This window comes from Callospermophilus lateralis, chromosome 5, assembly GCF_048772815.1.
Source record: "Callospermophilus lateralis isolate mCalLat2 chromosome 5, mCalLat2.hap1, whole genome shotgun sequence".
Taxonomy (NCBI): Eukaryota; Metazoa; Chordata; class Mammalia; order Rodentia; family Sciuridae; genus Callospermophilus; species Callospermophilus lateralis.
Window position 1 is genome coordinate 163,999,777 of NC_135309.1, and position 15,010 is coordinate 164,014,786.

Consider the following 15,010-nt stretch of genomic DNA (forward strand, 5'->3'; position numbering starts at 1 on the left):
ATCCCCAAACCTCACCTGGTGCTTCCTCTGAAGAATTCCAGGAGGAGGGTCTTACTCTCCTCCAGCTTCCCTCGCAAGAGAGGTTTCACAGACCCACGTTTGCATTCTGCAGAAGACAAGAGCCACGGCACTGCTCAGAAGAAGGTGATGTCGTTTCCCATGGCACCCCGGGCCACGGCATGACTCCCCAGCTGCGCGGCTCTTTACAGAGGCCTCTGGGGGAGAAGGTCTGCATAGGGGCTAAGAGTTTAGTTCATCACCACTGACATCCGGTGTCCACCTGAGATTCCCACTCCTTCCTCCTTCAGACACTTGAGAACAGATTGAGATGCTTCTGGAATCTCCCTCTGGGGAGACGCGAGAGCTCTTTTCTTGCAGCAGCTGGTTTTCCACGATCGCCACAGCCTGCTCACCACAGCCAGGCACCCACACCTGCGTTCATTTAGGAGTCCACAGTAACACCCACTCCAACTACAATCACCATCTCCACAAAACAGTGACCCCTCAGCAGAGAATATTCCCCGAGCCACCGTCACTGCAGATGGCCAGCCCGCTCCAAGCCCCTGGCCTGTGTCTCTGGGGCGGGGGGAGAGCCAGGAAGGAAGGTCTGGATGAGGGTGGTGGGCACACAGGACCTTGTGTCCATCCTCCCAGGCAGGCACAGCTGTCCCTCTGGACCTGGGCACTGACGATGAGAAACAGGGCTCTTCCAGACACTGCGTCATACAGTCCAGCATCCTCCAGGTAGTCCAGAGCCCAGGCCCAGCACACTGATCAGATGGCATGAGCTCAGTCAGGGACTCCAGGAATGACAGGAAGGAGCCCCTGATGGTCTGAGGTCGGCCCTGTGCTCCGTGCCAACCAGGATCCCAAAGCCACTCCTGACCTAGCAAAAGCAGCAACACCCCAGGCCCCTTCCTCTGCGCCTGCTAGAGCCACGGCCAGGGGACCAGTGTCAAAGCGGGTGGATTCTGGTGCTGATTGATGGGTACGGCTCGGAAGCTGTCTCAATTACCTACATGCAAAGGCTGTTATTCTTCTGCTACAAGTGGTAGTCATGTCTGAGTGGCCCGATTGGCAAGGCTTTGGCCTGCCTTGTCCACTTAAAAGATCATTAATCACCACCCCAGTTTATAAATCAAGGAGGCCAACTCTGAGCACAACGATGAGGTCGGAGTGCCCAGGAGCACTTAGCCAATTCCCAGACCCGGCCAGCGCTCCTCTCTCTGCACCTCCAGCAGCCAGACCATCCATCATCCTGCGCCCACTGAGGCAGAATGGCGCTGACAGAAGAATGCCCCGGAGCCAAACAATAGGGTCCCTTAGCACTCGGGGACAGGGAGCTCTTCAAATTTCCAACCAGTTCCTTAGCCTTTTGTGTTAACAAAACCTATTCATTTCAGGATTTGGCAGTTCAAATTATTTCAGACAAGACCCCAAGACAAATGGCCCTATGATAGAGTCACACAGGCGCAAGTGGCAGCAGGGGAGGAAAGACCGCCACTCCGACACAGGGAGAAGACGGATCGGCAGGAGGCCCGCACCAGGTCCGCTGGGAGCCTCACAGACCCCTCGACGGCCCCGGGGCAGAGCCGGTCCACCTGCGCATCCGCAGCCCTCCGGACCTTTCCCTGGAGGTCGGCCCAGGGCACAGATTTTAACACATCTCCTGTGACAAGCGAAGGGAAGGCAGACAGGTGCTCCTCTCCCCCATCCGGTGTGACTTGCTCAGTCGCCCGACGTAGTTCAGATTGGTCTTTACGTTTTTCTGCAAAGAGAAAATATCTATTGTCCACGGTCGGGAAGAAAGCCTGAGAGAGCAGCCTAAGTGGGACCGACAGCTCCCATTTCCCACGCTCTGGCAGGAGGCTGGGGGGCAGGGCTGGGAAATTGGGTTTGAAGCAGGGTAATGACGTGGGATCATTTCCAGCCACACGTCAAACAGAAGAAGCCCCGGGCAGTGATGTCCGTGGACTGCGCTGCCCAGAGGGATGCAGAGGAGGACACAGGCCATGGGTCCTGCAGGATCTGCAGACTTGAAGCTGGTGAAGGCACAGTGGGAGGGGCAAGTGAAGGGCTGACCAAGGCCAGCTCAGAGGGCGGCAGGGTGCAGGACCAGCCCTTCCTCGTGGAGCCTGTATGAAGACCAGGACCCGGCCCCAGAGAGGGCGCTCAGCCAGCTAGGAACGGGATGGCCAGGAGCTGGGGAGCCGGTGACCCAAAAAACAAGCTCCTGCAAAGTGCAAACCATCCACACCTTGACCCCCTGGGACGGTGTGCTCTCACGTGGCCACAGTGATGGGAAAGTCTCAGGGCTTCTGCAAGGAGATGAGCGTGGGGGACTCGGCTCCTCCTGGGTCCAGAGAGCTCTGCACCTGGGGACGAGCTCCGAGGTGGTGCATGGCCCCTTGAGTCAGGGGAAGCGCAGCAAGGCTCCACGACCTGCAGATAATGTCGTTGCACCACCTTCCTGGGAAAATGACACCAAAATGTCACTTACCTGTCCCCACTCCACAGGAGCCGAGAGTGAAGGAGGGACTCAGGGGCCCCCACGTGCCCACCATGGAGCACATGCCCGCCATGGGGCACACGCCCGCCATGGGGCACACGCCCGCCATGGGGCTCCTGTCCCCATGGAAGAGTCTCTTCTGGGTGAGCCAATCCTCAGAGTGCGCTCTGTACAGGCCCCCGAGGCTGCCATCAGGGCTCAGCCAGGCCGGGTTCTGGTCTAAGCCTGAGGGAAGTGGAGCCCAGCTCAGCCGGGACACTGCTGGAGTCCCCGCCCTGCTCGCTGTCCCCGGTCCCTTGCCCATGGCTGCCCACTTCATCATGCTCTCAGGGAGCCCCGCCCTCCAGGCTGTACTGGAACTGCCCAGATGGGAGTGACCATGGGGCAGGCCTCAAAGGCTGCCTGGAGTCTGCTGCAGCCTAAAGACAGGAGCCTCCTGGGCTCTGCTGCCTTGCTGTGGCCAGGAGACCCTGACCCGACAGGAGACCCCAGCCTGGCCACTCACGAGGACTTTCTCTTGAGGTGAGCCTGTCTCAGGCCACATGTGAGAAACGGGGCCCAGGGTGTCGCATCGTGATCCCGTCCAGCAGCTGGGCCATTAGGGTCCAAAGACCTTCAGGAACAGGCCAGCTGATGGCCACTGAGCACAGACTGTGTGGGTGCTGGGGAGCTGGGGGCTGGAGAGCTGCTGAGGAGCCCCTCCTCCCGGCAGACCTCTGGTGGCCTCAGCCTGACACTCATGCACCCTGACCACTCAGCCGCTCCGTGCTGTCCAGAGTCCCAACCGTGACCCCAGCACATTCCTCACCCCGTGCCTCAGCTGCTGGTCTGACGAGGGTGGTGAGTGTGTCCCAGAGAACAGAGGCGCCTTGTTGTGGGGCAGTGTGTGCACCTGCAGTGGCCCCTCCGCTGGCAGCCGGGTCTCCAGACCACCAGTGGCCTCCAGAGACTCCTACAGCCTTTGCAAGGTCCTGGCTCCTCTTCCCCTGCCACCCCCCCCGGCCACGCTCCAGGGGCCAGAACAGGCCCCACTTCATGCTGGACCAAAAATGAGCCCCCAAATGGTGCTTCCAGACTCTGCTCCCATGAGAGGCTCCCCTCAGCACAAGGCCCCTCCTTCAGACACCCTCCTCCCACTCCCACACTGGGGCGGCCGCCCTCACCCTGGCTCAGCCAGATCGTCTCCTCCAGGGGCCTCAGTGCGGCCCTGGGCCTCCCCGGCTGTCCTGTCCAAGGTCCCCCCACCCTGGGCTCCTCTCCTCGCCCTCCACAGGTTTTCTGTCCTGCTGGTTGCCCAGAGGAGCTGCGTGGGTCCACCCCGCTCCCTACCACCTGCCTCTGTCACTGCTCCGTCCCTCACGCCTCCCCTGCCCGCACTGCCCTGCCAGGCCACTCAGTGCAGCACAGTCTGCAGTGGGAGCTCTGTGTCCTGGATCCTGCTGCTGCCCATCATGAGCTGGGCGCCCGTGTCCTCTGCTGCCCCCACTTTCCCATCTGTTAAATGGGGTCAGCAAAGGGGCTGACCTCAGGGCTGTCCTGGGCCACATGATTGACAAGCAGAACTCTCGACTGATCTCATAAATGCCAGTGTGGGTTAGTGCCTGTCACTGTGGCCTGTCACTGTATTTCTAAGGAGCACCCTGAAGCCCCCACTCCTGAGATGAAAGGCTCCCACTGGCCAGCAGTTCGCCCCTGGCAATAAGAGGTGAGCATGTAGACACTGGCTGGCACATGGCACCACTCTGAACAGTCCCGTCCACTTCTCTTTACCCTTCCTGCTGGCCACACCATCTCATGGACGTCACCTCTGACTGCTCCAAGCCTGAGGGCCCAGGTTCCCATCTGTCTACCTGGAAAGTCCTCCGCCCTCGTCCAGCAAGCCGCAGCACAGGGCCTGCCTCGACTGCCCCCAAGGAGTCCACTGGCTGGTGCGCTCAAGCCTGCCCCTGGACCCCTGCCCACAGTCCCAGGAAGCCAGGCGCTCCCTCTTTGGCACCAGCAGGGATGCAAACCCAGGATGCCTGTCTGCACCCAACAGCCTCTTCCACCTGCTTCTCCGCCGTTCCCAGGGCAACTGGGGTTCCACTGGGCTCTCCCTGGAGGGCCTGCCCACGCCAGAGAGCTTCCCTGACATCCTCTGTGCGTCAGGGCCAGTGCGACATCCAGACCAAACCCAGTGCCCCGCCCCCCTGTCCCCTGGGCTGGCAAGGCAGGAGACAGTGTGAGGACCTGCTCTTCCGGCCACGTCCTCTTCTGCTGAACTGACTTTCGGTGGAGCACGGTCTTGCGTCAACCCATGACGTCCCACAGCCCTGCAGGAGGCGGTGGCCTGCTGCTGGTCTCTGGAGCAAGCTCCCTGCTGCCTGGCGCCAGGCCTGACAGTGCCCCAGCAACTCGCAGTGCCCATGCCGACACCTTGAGAGGACAAAGACATCCTTTACCTCCCAGGGGGCTTCCTCCCAGGGGGCTCCCTGCTGTGCTCGGGCTGCAGGCTGGGGAGCCGGGGGTTCCATCACCTGGAGCTCCAGGCACTCTGGTAATACGTGTGCAGAGCCCTTCCACGGCCACACAAATCACTCGACTCAATTATTCATGCTGGCCCTCATCACCTCCTCCGCCCGCCTCCCACCATCGAGCGGCCTCTCACTGTGGATGAGGCACGCGCTGCGTCCCAGACCGCCCAGAGGTGACAATTAATATTTTAAACCAGTTGATGATAATTACATGATGACTTTATTGACCGGGCTCCACTGAGGACAGGATGGGCTCCGAGCTGCAGAGTGACAGGAGACCCGCAGTCACCTCTCGACACCGCCCCCTCATCAGCCCAGCCAATGCCCCATGGGGGTCCTGCCACCCAGAGACAGGCGTTGAGGTCTGGGAACCCGCTTCCAAGGTCCTCGGGGTTTCCTGAGATACCTGCTTCTGCCCCGCACCAGCCACGCAGCCAGGGTGCGCCGGTCACTGAGGTCGAGGCGGGTGCGGCGGGCCAGGCCGGGAGAAAGCAGCAGAGACAGCGCAGGGCACGCACCCTGGCAAGTGAGAAGCGGCCTGCTGGGCAGGGGAGGAAGGCCGCTGGGAAGGTGGACAGAGCCCTGGAGGGCGTGGAACACGTTGTACTCTAAGAGCACCCCTGAGGGCCCCTGTGGGCTGTCCGGAGGGCTGTCCTGCCTTCCTTCCTTCCTTCCTGGCTGGTTGTCAGGAGCCACTCAACAGAAAATGGAGGGGACAAAAGAGAAGGGCAGCAGCCAGGGCCACCCACCTGCAGGAGGCTGGGCCGACCTTCCCTCAGCCGCCGTCCAGCCATGTGTCAGAGTTGGAGGTAACACGCGGCCGCTGGCTGTCCTCAGGAACACTCCAGAGGCTGCCGGCTCCTTCTCCACTGAACCTCAGCTCCTCTTCCCACTGCTGCCCTGCTGGCCACCTGACCACAGCGGCTGTTCCTGCAGAGCCCCTACTTCTGTGAGTTGACCTTGTTCCTCCAGGAACAAGTAGCAGCGCGGTCACTGCTGGTCACTTGACTTATGAGGGAAATGGCAGGTGCAGAGTCCAGGAGGCAGAAGAGAAGCCACAGGACTCGTCCCAGACTGCAGACCTGCTGGGGCCCCTCACCCTTGACGCCTACTCTGTGTCCAGCTTGCTCTCCAGCCTGCCTCAGCTTGGCCTCTCAGGACTGATCACTAGGGCAGGGGAAAGGCAGGTGGGAAGCCGCGGAGGCTCTGGGTGTCCAGGCAGGAGACCCCAGAACATGCTGGGCACAGGGGAAGTTGCTGGAGCTGGCGGAGGTCGGCCCAGTCAAAGGAAGTCCTGCCCCAGCTGGTCAGGCCATCTTGGTCCAGGAGGAGGAAGGCCCTCCTTCAGCCTGGAAGACCTCAGTGGTTGACTTGTGAGGGTCTCAGTGAGGCAGCAGGGCAGAGGATTTCAGGGGACCCTAGAAGCTGTGGGCAGTACAGACTGATGGCCAGCAAGAAACTGGGGCCTCAGTCCTACAACCACCAGGAACCAATTCCTCCGACCACCATGACCAGAAAGGACCCCGATCTCCAGAAAGTGAGGCCTGGCCACGTCTGCCCAGACCCTGACTGGTGGGGAGAGCAGGAGCAGGACTGGCCTGGCCGGGCCCCCACTCCGTGTCTGTTATGTGGTGAAGAGAACTGGCACAGCCGGGCTGTCGCTACCGTGGGGAAGACACCCACCTGCGCAGGACACCCTCGTCCACAGGGAGAACTAAAGCATGAAGAGACAAAATAGAGAAAATGTTTTCACTAGATAGCACCCCACCTGCCCCCCAAAGAGCGTTCCGCTCTGATCCTGGAAACTGCCAGCATTTCTTATTTGGGGAAAAGAGTGAACATCACCCTGTGCTGCCGAAGACGGGTTAGACTTAAGAAGCTCACTCTGCACATCCAGGACACCGGGAGCTCGGGCCATCCACAGGAGCCCGGAGCCCCCGAGGGAGGAGGGCAGCAGGCTCCCCCACGTCGTGGAGGGCGTGCCGGGACGCCCTGGTGTCTTCACTGGTGACAGCCGAGAGGCAGCGGCTGCTGTCGACCTCTCCACCTCCTGTGCTCTCTCCTGCGTCCTCCCAGGAAGCCCCAGACTCTGCAGCCAGGCAGTTTGCAGACTGCAGAGCCCCAGGCGCGTCCCTGCTGTTCCCGTCAGAGTCGGGGGAAGACTGCATGGAGTGCCCTCTCGCTCACGCACACGCCTGTTAAAAGGAACCGCGAGCTGCGCGGGGATGAGCGCTGGCACTTGCAGCCTTCAGAAGAGAAACACCCAGGATGCAGAGGCCAAGGGCAGGGGCACCGCGCAGGGCTGGGAGGCGTGGTCCGTCCCCACAACTCAAAACAGAGAACACCATGAATGCAGACTCACACGCCCCTGGGGCCTGTCCACGGAGTATGGGTGGCTGTGGCTCTGGGGAGGGCCGTGGGGGACCCCCCACCTGCAATGTGCAGTTCCCATGAGTAGACAGTTCTAATGCAAGCTTTTGGGTATTTTCCCACTTACGGTGGAAGGCTCAGGTTTGTTGATCATGTCGCCCTGATGCTGCTGTAGTTTCATTTTTCAAGTAAGGAATGCAAGAATAAATACCGATTTTGACGTGGGCGTCTCGTCCCCACTGACTCACTTCCTGGCACACACACAGCCCCGTCCATGTGTTTAACGTGCCCTCTGCGCAACTCCGGCTTCGGTCTCTGACAACGGGGTGGTGAAGCCTGAGCCAGCCGGCGCTGTTCAGCTGACGTCTCTGTTTAATAGTTTAAACTCTGCTGCTTTTTTAATGTTCTCATAATGTGCCATTCATTTTGTCGCTACATCTCTGAACAAATCTAATCTCCATCCCCTACTCCCCATTTTTCTGAACTCTTTAATAACGATCCTGCGGCGGCAGAGCAGGATGGAACTGCTTCTGAAGAATGTTGTAATAAATAGATGTCAGGCCTGCTGCCGAGGACTTGCTTACTTTTGATTTAGAAAGACAACATTTAATCTAAGAACTCAGAACCCGGGGTATACATCTTGTGCTCCCAGAGCGGGTGAGTCACCTGCATCTGGGGAGAGCAGACGCCTCCCTCCTCACCACTCGGCATTCACTGTGGTCCCTCACCTCCCGAGGCTGATGCTTGTCACCATGTCACCCTTTCATGCTCCAGCGCTGGGCAAACGTGACTCCTGGGCAGTGGCACACAAGGAGGTGTAATTGAGGCCTGAGGGACAGCGGGACCCAAAAGCAGCCTCTCCCAAGGAGGGTGCCCCCAGGGGCGGCTCCGGCGCTGGGCAGGGGGCTGCTGGGAAGGACACAGTGAAGTCCCACACCGAGCTCTGGAGGAGAGTTTAATGCAGAGGAACTGAAGGTGCTGCAGCCGTCTCCAGAGAGCAGGGGAGCCCACCCGGTAGGGAGCGTTCCATCCTCCTTGTGGTCTGGAGCAGGCCGTTTCCTGGCGTCATCACAGTGAGGAGCACAGGATATTAGGCAGAACCTCTGAAGATGTCCTTCTAATTCCCCAACTCACACAGAGGCCCCAAGAGAGGACGACCTGGAAGACCCGGGTCACTTGCATCCAGAGCTCTCCAGCCCAGGGGTGAGCAAAGGAGTGACCGGACCATCGCACTCGTCCCAGCCGTGCCTGAGGAGCCGCAGCCCTCTCCCTCCTGGCTTGTGACCAGGGCCTCTTCCTGGGGGTTCCTGGGCTCCGTGGCAGTGATGGCTGGCTCACGTCACTCTCACACTGGAAACCCGCCCAAGCCCCCGGTCGTGAATAAAGTCCCCAGTGTACAGGTGAGGCCTGTGGTAACCGAGCTGTGCTCCCCCAGCCCCGCCTCTCTTCCCTCCTGCCAGTCCTCAGGAGGCTCAGCACGGCCCTGGGCCCCTGGCTGCAGTGGGTGCTGTTCTGTGCCTGGACGCTGCTCCCCACATGTCCACTCCCCTGACGACGTCCTGGCACACCTGCCAGGTCGCTATCCAAGAGTCAGATCTGACTGTCCCTGGTCGCAGGATCTTTCCCCGAGGCCCCGAGGAGGAGCCATCCTTTCACCCGAGGCCTTTCTTCCCCTGTCCAGTGTGGTGCTCCAGTGTGGTGCTCCAGTGTGGTGCTCCAGTGCGCTGCCAGGCTCACAGGTGGCCAGCGCCTCGACACAGCCCCTTTCTCCGTGGCTCAGGTAGACTGGCAGCCAGGCGAGGGCTGCAGCCGGCCTCTGCTCCCTCCTGGTCATCGTGCTCTGCCTGGGAGCAGCCACCCTCAGCAGGAGGGAAAGTGGCCAACACAGGGGCAGGGCGGAGCCTCAGAAGGAGAGAGGGTCCTGGTGGGTCGGCGTGTCTGGACCCCCCACCCCGGACTCTCTTTTTTCTTATTCCCCCACATTTTTATCCCTTAGCATCTGTTTTGTTTTTATTAGTGCATTTTGACTTTACCTAACTCTGGGCTCCTCTGGACATGTCCCTGATGCAGGGGACACAGCTTGCCTGGCTCAGCCAGTCTCTCCATTCATCCAGACCAGTTTGTGTTGAGTTCTGCTCCTGTCAACCCCAAGGGTGACAATGACGGCGCGGGCACTGCCTTCGCCCTCTGCCCTCTCGTTTGCAGGACCACAGCTGACAGTTCAGTGAGCAGGTTCCCACAGCCTCCCTGGTCACAACCCCTAGGGTGGCCCCAGCCCCTCTACAGTGTCTACACAAGAAGTGAAATGGTGGTTGAGCAAAGAGGAGGTGGGAGAGGCGGGAGCGTCCCGTTGGGCCACCAACTCCCCTCCCCTGTGCGCAGGTCTCTGCCCCTAACACACTTCAGCCCCTTCTGGGCAGTGAGCACCTGGTCTCTGCGGGACTCTGTCTTCCTGAGAGGCCCCTGATGCCACGCAGGGCCGCTGCAGAGAGAGGAGGACAGGGCTGGGCTGGTGCGCGCCCAGGTGCCTGCAAGGGTGTCACCACCTGGCGTCTGCTGAGTGCCTGGAGTCTCCTGTTCTGGGGCCCAGGACACTTGTGTCTGTGGTTCTGCGATGTCACCACTAGATGGCACCACGCCCGTCTTGGCGGCTGCAGGCTTGTGCTCCAGGGGTCCACGCAGGTCAGGGCCTGGGCTGGCACCACTAAGCGCCCTCCCTTCAGAAAAGGCCAGCCTCAGAGGCCAAAGCCAGAGGCGGGAGCAGAGTACGTCACAGACCTGTCCCCTTCGCTGACCCTCTTTTTCGTTCTGCTCTGGAAGTCTCTTCCTGATGTGCTCAGGGCTGGGGCGGGGAGGACAGGTGGCACAGAGAAGGCTAAAGCTGCGGTTCTAATTACAGGGGGCACCAAACAGACCCAGCTGATATTCATGGGGCTCAAAGGTCCAGAAGGTGTGGTCATGAGAGCAAACAAGACTCGTGCTCACCAGAGGCCTGGACATCCATGCCTCCTTCCCAACTGACCAGCACACCCCAGGCCCCGAGGTTCCTGGCTGGGCCCATGCTTTTTCCCGTCAGCTCTGCAAGGCGCTGTGCAGAGGGGCCACACTTGAGCCTGGCAGAACGCCCTGGGCCCTGCCCAGGCCTTCTCAACTGCTAACCAGGAAGCTGCACAACACACTAACAACAGGACAGCTGACCCAAAACCCAGGTGCAGAAGGAGCAGTGTCCCCTGCATGTCACTCAGGCAGGACTCCTGGAGAGAGACTTCTCTGGAAATGAAAGGTTCTGAAACAGCTCACTGCTTCGACCCTTAAGATGGCTGCCACCTCTCCCTGAATCTGCAAACCGAGCAATTGGGTCACGGGAGGCCAGCGGACACTTGCATGAACATGTTTGGCTCCCCACTGGGTCCTACTGCACTGACCTCAGTTGAAGCCAGCCTTCACTCACCCCAGTGTGCTCTGTCCTGCCCGTGACAAGTGGCATCTGCCATGGCCTCCAAGGCTGCAGAGAACCCTGGGCCTTAGCCCTCCGCGTTCTTCACAGCCTGCTTGACAGATAGCGGGTCAGGAGCGGACTGTCCCCTGACTGCTCACCACCATACCCTGTGTGGCCTTTCCCTGGAGGCCAGGGTGTCTCGCCGCCCTGAGCCCAGGGAAAGGACATCTTGAGAAGGTGTCCCCCCCCCCCAATGAGGGAGTGCCCACGAAGGGTGCCGCAGCGGAAGAGCGTGGCCCTGAACACAGCAAGACCCAGTGCCTAGGCCAAAGGAAGCAGAGATACTGGGGCAACAAGAAAGCCCAGGAGCCAGGTGGCCCCCCGGGAAGCACGCTCTGCGGGGACTCGGTGCTCCCCACGTGCGCAGGTCAGGGAGGCGAGGAAAGTGGAGTTAGGTCTCCCCAAAGTTCCCCACAAAGGCAGACCAAGGGGCTCTGCTCTCACAGGTGTGCAGGAAGGTGTCACCACCCACACAGGGCGGGAGGTGGCACTGCCACCTCTCCTGGCTTCAGACACATGGCCAGGCCCCACAGACACTCTGCCACGCAGAGTCCAGAGTCTCCTGGTGACCACCCCAGGCTTCAAAACCAGCCCCCAGGAGGTGCGCAACACTGACTGCAGCTTCCTTCCAGAGAAGAATGCCGGCACCCCTCCCAGGCCACGTGCCCGCCACACTTGGACCCCAAACAACAAATGAGTTCAACGGGAACAGCTCGAACCCGATCACGCGCAGGCAACGACCCTCCTGTTCTGAAATCAGGAACCTTTAATCTGGGGCGCCTCAGTCGTTCCCGGGGGCTGGGCTTTCTTGTTGTCCCAGTGTCTCTGCTTCTGCTGAGAGGAGCTGGTGGCGGCCTCATGGTGACCACCAGAGGAAACGGGGATGAGACCTGGGGAGGCAGGCCAGCCGATGGGGGACCTGTCTGTGTCCATGCCCCACGCGGTGGCTGCTGGGCAGTGTTGGGACCTTTCTCCCCAGGGCCCCCCAACCAGGTAAAACCCCAACTTCAGAAGAGACCAGAAGGACACAGCCTGGCAGCCCGGGAATGGCCAGCGATGCTCAAAGGTCTTATTGCAAAACAGACCGTCTTGAGGCCTGTGGCTCCTGAGGGTGCAGAGCAGGGTGGGCGGAGGCTGCCAGAGGGCCACCAAGGCGAGAGGCAGCCCAGATGTCGGGGAGGTCGCTGGTGGCACTGTGGGGGAGGGTGGGGTGGGGGCGCTGGTAGATAATCCCTGGAAAAGCCCAGGCTGTAGCATCTATCATTTCCATGGTTCATGACCCCAAAGCTCCTTTCTCTGCTTGTGAGCAGAGGAGGGAGGGGCTTGCACTCCTGGATGGTGGGGGCTAACACGAGGTCCTGATGGACATTGACGTGAACATTGGGTTGGCATTTGTCTGTAGGGCGGGGGTCCAGCCCGAATAGGCTGGACATGTGCTTGGAAAGCCCCGCCCAAGCCATCAGGGACGGTTGGTGGGAGGGTGGGGTCCCAGGTCCCAGGTCCCAGGGCCCCTGCCAGGTTCTCTTAGCCTTCAACACCACAAAGAGACACTCACTTCCTATGAGGGCTCAGGCCACAACCACAGCCCATCGGCCAGCACTGGGCCCATGCTCTCCTCTGCAGTGTGGAGCTGGGCATGATGGTGTGAGCTTGGGAACATGTCCCCAGTCCCTCCTTCTGAGTGGACATTGGATGGCAATGAGGGAGGCTACAGCAGGAGGATCACAAGTTCCAGGCCAGCCTCAGCAACTCAGCCAGGCCCTGTCTGAAAATAAAAAATAAAAAGGACTGGGGTGTAACTCAGTGGTAAGGAGCCCCTTATTCAATCCCCAGAACCACGTGATTAATTAATTTAATTAAAACTGAAAGAGGCCTCAGAGAGATCCCTCCTCTGGGGCCCGGGAAGCCACCCACAGCAGACACTGACATTGCTGGTGCCTGGACCGTGGGTCCCTGGCCTGCAGGCTGTGGACCATAGGTCCAGGGCTTCCTGCTGTAGCAGCCCAAATGGATGAAGAGGCTCCAGTTGAGGGACCTTGAGCATGATGCCCAGGCTGGGCACGGGTGTCTTCACGGATGTGCAATTTGGCAGGACATTGTGGTCAGCTTTTTTTATTGCTAATGACCAAAACACCCAACAAGTACAATTTTAGAGGAGGAAAAGTTTATTTGGGGGCTCACAGTCTCAAAGGTCTCTCGGTCCACAGAAGGTCGGTTCCACTCCTCGGGGCTTGAGTCACGGCAGGACGTCATGGTGGAAGAGAGTGTGGTGGAGGGAAGCAGCTCACATGATGATCCCACAGCAGAGCGCCTCCACTGGCCAATACAAAATATAAACCCCAAGGCACGCGCCCGGGACCCACCTCCTCCAGCCTCACCCCCACCTCAGTTGCCGCCCAGGTAACCCTAATGCCCTGGTTGGGCCAAGGTCCTCGTAACCCAGTCATCTCGCCTCTAAATCCTCTTGCACTGTCTCACCCGTGAGTTCCTGGGGGAACCTCACAGAAAACCATCCTACAGTGACATTTCAGAGCTGCCTCTGCCCAGCACTCCCAAACCATGCAGGACCAGTGGGGTAAGGACACAGTGTGCGTCCAGCCCCAGAGCCTTCTCAGCAGAGGCCGGGCTAGCCTGATCTCGCTCAGTCTCTGCTTCTTTTTGTGCTGAGCACCTGGGTTTGCACGTGCCAGCTGTTCTGTTTTAAAAGAAGAGATTTGGGAAAGGTGGGTGGAACCGGGCTGCCAGTGGGGCCAGGTGTTCCAGGTGGGGATGGAGGTGGGCAGGACGGGAGGCAGGTTGAAGGGCATGGCTGGAGGCTGAGCACTCCCTCAAAGGAGCCAGCTGGCATCACTCACAGGCAAGTTGGGGGCCGTGGATACTTGCTGGAGCTTGTGTCTGGAGGGAGAGGCCACTGGGTGGGCTGGTGGTGGGCTGAGTGCCACAGCACCAAGGATCACACATGGTGACATTGTGACAAGGAAAGGCACTGCTCAAATGCTGTGACAGGGTGTCCCCCCATAGGCACCCTTCCTCTGAAGGTACGTGGCTCAGCTGGTTGCTCTGCTCAGGGGAGCACTGCACCTGCAGCCTCACTGAGACCGAGGTCTCTCAGGTAACTGGAAGTGGGAAGGTGGCAAGGGCTGATGGCCAGCGTGTGGCTGCAGCACCTGCAGGGGACCTGCCATGCCTAGGACTCCAGCTCCTTCTGCGAGCTCCGTGGAGCAGCACATCAGCCCTGTGCAGCTCACATGACGGCCACACTGCGGAGGTCAGCAATTCTGGGTCTGTTGAAGAAGTCACTTTGCTTAGGCACAGAGAGGGTCATCTGAACAGATCAATGAAGCACCGTGCAGACGCGGGAGTTCCCAGAATGGTACTCCCGGGTTCTGGGTGGTGTCCTTAGTTTAGGCCATCAGGAGCATTGGAGCCAAGCTGCAGAGTTGGGCAGGAGTCTATGAGAGGAGGAGGCCACACCAGGAGGACAGCTATTCCACGATGTCCTCTTCCTGAGAAGAACCCCAATAAAGACCCTGGAGAGGAGGTCTCAGGTAGGGAGATGGAGGTTGGATGCTCGGCTCATCTGGTGCCTCACCCCCCTGAATGCCCACATGTAAGTTAGGGGCATTAGTGTGCCAGGTGGGGGCATCTAAGTGCAACGTTGATGCCCAGCAGTTTCCCCCTGTACCCCTCACGATCCGTTCTCTCCTCTGCAGCAGGGGAGTGACCGCTGCTTGGTGCCTGCCTCCCTGGGGACCAGGAAACGCAGGTGCACACAGTGTGCATCACAGGAAAATAAAGCCCTCACAGAACCACACCTAGGAATGTGGAGGCAATTAAGTAAACTGGAAGGCTCAGGAAGTTCAGCAATCTGAGTTTTTGGATCAGATTCTAAAACAGCTCTACACAAGCCATGGCAGGGTTGTAACATGCAGAGAAATAAGTGGGATAGAAAAATGTAACTCGCGGATGTTCTATCCACACCGCAAGCTCGTGCTTTCATAGAAAAAACACAGAAGAAAACGCAGTGATATAACACAGTGGAAATATGAAAGTGTTCTTATCTTCATCTCTGTACTTCTCTCTGACACCTAAGTATTCAAGAAATGATATTAAAACCCC